Genomic DNA, 5,977 nt, shown 5'->3' on the forward strand with positions numbered 1-5,977 from the left:
CCTAATAGGACTAGGATTAAGGAGTACTAATCCTAATAGGACTAGGATTAGTACACAGTAAATACTAATATTATTTAATACTATTTATTTAATATTATCTGTTATTATCCCCCCTCAAGCTGAGCTGAGCGGAAGCGAACGGAAGCTTGGAACTGAGGTAATCGTGCTGTCGGCTCGGGAGAGGCTTGGTGAGAATATCAGCCGGTTGTTCTTCAGTGGGTACATACTGCACAGTCATGGTGCCGGCCTGAACTTCACGCGAACAAAGAGACAATCGGTATCAACATGCTTCATTCTGGTATGTAGGACGGAATTCTTGGCCACACAGATGGTTGATTTGTTGTCACAATAGAGAGCAGGAACAGTGTGAGTGGCGCGGAGTTCGCGAAAAATATATGTGACCTACATGGTCTCAGCAGCGAGAAGAGCAAGGGCGAGGTATTCAGCTTCAGTCGAGGACCGAGAGACGTTGGGTTGTTTTTTTGTACACCAAGAGATCAGGTTCGGCCCCAAAAAAATGAGAAACCCCGATGTAGATTTTCTGTCATTTTTATCATTCGCCCAATCTGAATCTGAGAACCCCCGAAGCTCCAAGTCCCCGGGTCGAATGAGTAAACCACAGCCAAGAGTGCCAAAAAAGTACGTGAGAATGCGTTTTATATAATGGTAATCATGTTCACTTGGTTGATGCATGCGCTGAGCAACTCGGTTGACATCAAACTGGGTGTCAGGACGGGTAATGGCCAGATACTGTAGAGCCCCAATGAGGCTGCGGAAGTGGGTGATATCGGCAAAGGGGGTGTCGGCTCCATTCGTAGGCGAAGAGACTGTCATCGGTGTTGGTTGACTGGTGCAATTTTCCAGTCCAGCTTTCTGCAACAGATCTCGAGCATATTTTGACTGATGAAGAAACAAGCCGCTGCCTGTCCGAGAAACCTCCATTCCCAGAAAATAATGTAACGGGCCAAGGTCCTTCATTTTGAAGGTAGTATGCATAGCTCGAGTGACATGCTGAATGAGAGCTGCAGTAGAGCCTGTAATAATGACATCATCTACATAGACAAGAAGAATGACTGTACCGTGTGCTAATGTCGAGTAAACAGACTCGTGTCGTGTACGCAACACGTGAAGCCGTGTCCTTGGAGGAACGTTTTCAGATGTGTGTACCAAGCACGGGGGGCTTGCTTGAGCCCATACAGAGACTTCTGGAGTTTGCAAACATGTTGAGGGAAGAGGGGATCAACATAGCCCGGTGGTTGCATCATGTAGATAGTTTCATCAAGCATGCCATGAAGAAAAGATTGGAAACATCCAACTGATTGATGAGCCAATTGTTGCACACGGCGAGTGACAGTACCAGGCGAATGGTTTCCTGCCGAATAACAGGACTGAATGTGTCGGAGTAATCAAGCTCATACTCCTGATTGTAGCTTTCAGCAACCAAACGAGCCTTGTACCTGAAAATACTGCCATCTGCATTGTGTTTAATTTTGTACACCCATTTACAGCCCACTGGGTGCCGCCCATGGGGCTTAGGTACAAGAACCCAAGTTTTCTGATCAGTCAAAGCCTTAAACTCGTCATCCATAGCATGACGCCAATAAGAATTTTTTGAGGCAACATAGTAGGTTGTTGGTTCACTATCGGGAAGGGGTATATTTGATAGTATGGTAGCCTGAAAGGTTTTAGGTTTAAAGATACTGGTTTTGCCACGGGTTAACATGGGATGAGTATTGGGGGGTGGCACGGGCGGTGGTGATTCGGGGGTGGCCGGGAAGGACCCAAAACGGATCGGGCTGGAGATGTTGTGGGTATGGGGTGGTTCGGGTTGGTTGTGAGTGTGGGTGGTGGTTGCGGGTGTATTGTGGGTGACGGTCGAAGGGGTGATGAGGGGTGGTTGGTTAGTGGGTGGAGGTGTGGGGAAAGGTGGTGAGGGACCCTGTGAGTATGTAGGAAAAAAGGGAAGGACGCCAATGAATGATGTATTTGTGGAGGAGGAAATAGACTCGTAGGGGAACTCATTTTCAACAAATTTGACATGACGAGATATGTAGACTTTATGAGTTTGTGGGTCAAGACAGCGACAACCCTTGGAGGTAGGATGATAGCCCAAAAAAATACAAGGACGGGATCGAGGTTGTAATTTGTGAGTAATATGAGGGCGTAGCCAAGGGTAGGCAAGACACCCAAAGACGCGGAGGTTGGTATAATTGGGAAGTTCTTGGTAAAGGAGTTGATAGGGTGATTTGTTGGAGAGGGTGTGGCTGGGCATTCTGTTAATGAGGTAGTTTGCGGTGGCTAGAGCTTCTACCCAAAAGGAGACAGGGAGATGAGATTGATGTAGAAGAGTAACCACCGTTTCAATGAGATGGCGATGCTTACGCTCAGCCACCCCATTCTGTTCGGGAGTGTATGGACAGGAGGTTTGATGTATAATTCCCAGGGATTGCAGAAACTGGCCAAAGATGTTATTCACATATTCCTTTCCATTGTCACTTCGAAAAAGTTTTACATGAGAATTGAATTGTGTTTTAACAATTTTTTCAAAAGTGACAAAGGTGGTGTATGCCTATGATTTGTGTTTTAGTGGGTACAACCAAGTGTATTTTGTAAAATCATCCACAAAACAAATATAATAGCGAAAACCAGCAAATGAAGGAACGACAGTAGGACCCCATAGGTCAGAATGAATAAGTTGAAAAGGTACAGTTGTACGCTTCTCAGATAAAGTAAAAGGTAATTTATGAGATTTAGCAATTGAACAGGAGTCACAATTGTTTACATGAATGGAAGAAAAACCTAATTGAGACATTAAAGAATTTATTATTTGAGTAGACGGGTGACCCAGACGACTGTGCCACAACAGACTATGGCCATCAGCCGAAAGAGTCACCGGAGCCACAGGAACGCTTTCTTAAACTGGGTGGGCAGACGAACTTGTGCCAGGAAGAACGTACAGACCATGCTCACAGGGGCCCTGAAAAATCACCCTCTTTGTAGTATTGTCTAGGATCTAAAAATCATTAGAGGTGAACAAGAGTGAGCAATTATTGTCTTTTGTGAATTGGTGAACTGAAAGGAGATTGGTTTTAATAGAAGGGACATGGGTAAGGTTACCTAGGTTAAAGATAGCGGTGGGGGTTTTAATGGTACCCGTGTCAGTGTAAGAAATATTAAGGGACTCACCGTTGCCAACAGTAATACCATTGGAGCCATGATATGGATTTGGAGCGTTAAGCTTGGATAGATCAGAAGTAACGTGCATGTTGGCCCCAGTATCCAACAGCCATTCAGAGGAGGGGCCGGCTTGAGATGCATAATTGGCACAGTTATCACTATTTCTTCTCTCTTCATACCGAAACCAACAACGAATAACGGTGTGTCCTGTTTTTTGACAGATTTGACAAGTTGGACGATCCCGCTCGTAAGTACCCTGCCCGCCGCTGGAAGATGACTGCCCGCCGCTGCCGAAGGAGTGCAGGCTGTTGTTGCTGCCGTGCTGCTGACCGTCCGGCCCACGGCCTCCGCTGTTTCAGCCGTAGCCGTCGCGACTCCCCTGCCGGCCGCCACCACGCCCCCGCGATAGTTCTGGCTTGCGGTGAGGGCGGTGGCCGGCTCCATAACAGCGGCTTCTCGGAGAAGAAGTTTGCTCTCCAGATCCACGTTGATTTCTTCACTTTTTAGCCACGAGGAGAGAGTAGCCAGGTCAACAGGCGTTGGACTGATGCGAACCGCATGTTTAATGGAGGAGTAAGCTGATGGGAGCCCCCGAACGACGCACATGATGAGATCTTTTTTGATAATGATTTCGTTCACGGTGTCGAGGGCTGTGATGATGGTGGAGACCTCGTCTAAATACTCCACCATAGTTTTCGTGCCTTTGGTAATTGTGTGGAGACGATCACGCAATTGAAAAATATGAGAGTGTGAAATTGATGCATAGCGTGTTGCGAGGGCCGTCCACAGGGCTGAAGCAGTTGTGTAGGATCGGACGTGTTTCTGAACCGTGGGAGAGATGACCGCAATCAAACATGATCAGATCTGGCCATCCACGACTTTCTAGGCGGCATGGGCCGGATTGGGTTTTTCTGATTTGTCTGTGGCGGTGATGACTGCCGGCGGCGGTTCTGTGCTTCCATCGACGTATTTGAGAAGATAATTGGCCTCAAGGGCTATAAGAACAGTGATTTTCCATGTAGGGTAATTTATGTCTGATATTTTTTCGAGAATCAGAGCATGAAGATGCCTGAGGAGGAGTTTAACGCCAGAAGGAAGTGAATCGAGAGGATCCACCTCGGTTGTCATGGCTGCTGCCCTAAAGAGAGAAAAAAACCTAGAGAAAAGAAGATCTAGGTTTTCTAGCTCTTGATACCATGAAGGAATATTGATTGTATTGAAGTGTTAACCTAATAAGAGAATACATGGGAGATATATATAGGAGATATAGGAAGGAGTACTAATCCTAATAGGACTAGGATTAAGGAGTACTAATCCTAATAGGACTAGGATTAGTACACAGTAAATACTAATATTATTTAATACTATTTATTTAATACTATCTGTTATTATATAGTACTTTGAATTCTTAATAGCCCGAGAACAACAAGATGGTTCAATTTGAGCTCATAAATGACGATTGCGCATAAGGAAGTAGTGGATAGATTGCAATGTGATCAGGCAATGTATTTGCAAAGTGGAGGAGGTAAGACGAATGCTTATAGAGTAATAACAGCTCAGAAGACAACAATATATGAACCTGATAGTAGATTGTAACAGATATAGGAGATAAGCATATAGATATATAAAGGGTAATGACAATTGTTGGACTAGAAATCTCCGAATATGAAAATATCATTTCATTAAAAGAACATTAAACATGACCATTTATTGGATTTAGAGAAGGGTATTTTAGATGTAAGAGCTTTCAAAAAATTAATTTAACTTTAATGAAAAATTAAATTTTAAAGAAGTTCCCACTTCTTTTTTAAAAAGAAATTAAGAAAACTTAGATTTAATTTTAGAAGATTTAAAATAGGCTAATCAATTTAAATTTCAAAGAAGGGTACGCGATCCACATTTACACTTTAAAAAGGTTTTTAAGACATTTGTAGTGTCCTCTAGCACATACTTATCCAACAATTTAAAATACCAGTTAACTTGTCCGCGGTTCGCGCGATTATAAAAATGAATAATTTTTATAAGTATAACATAGAAGATGATCTGTTTGCAATATAATCGTTAGACCTTAATTTTTTTAAATGAAGATTAAAATATGAATTCAATGCATAATTAATTTTTGGAATTTTTACCGCCATTCACTCCTATAAGTTGATCATAATTCAATAATTTGCATCTTATTTTTTGAGTCAACTAAAATAAGCAAATAATAAACATAAAGAATATAACAACGAAAAAAATCAATATAATGATTTCTACAAAATCTGACAATATATCTCGAAAATATAACTATAAAAATTAATGTGATATTTCTATAAAATCTGACAATATTTTTATTTATACGACTATGATATAAAATTTCAATATAATTATTAATCTTTAAAAATTAGAAAAATAAAAAGATGTTGTGTAATGAAAATAAACATCATTAAAACTTATATTAAAGAAATTATTATAAAATCAAGCTCACAAGAATATAATCATAAAGAGAAGAAGAAAAGAGAGGTAGATAGAAGAAGAGTAGTTTTCTTCTTATTCAAGTGTATGTAAGTCTCATTTGTCTATATACAATAGTGAATGGACAATCCTATTTATAGAGTGAGAAATCACTCCAAAAGTCACTATATTAAGTATCATAATAAATAGATACATTCTTATCCAAAACGGTTCATGAATATAGTGAATATGGATGGTTGTTCATGTACCAACCTTATGGACTATCCACTCATTCAATGAATTTATAACACCCCCCTTGGATGTCCATAGATAATGTGCCTTGTTAAAACCTTACTAGAAAAAA

The sequence above is a fragment of the Solanum lycopersicum genome, chromosome 7 (genome assembly GCF_036512215.1).
Source record: "Solanum lycopersicum chromosome 7, SLM_r2.1".
Taxonomy (NCBI): domain Eukaryota; kingdom Viridiplantae; phylum Streptophyta; class Magnoliopsida; order Solanales; family Solanaceae; genus Solanum; species Solanum lycopersicum.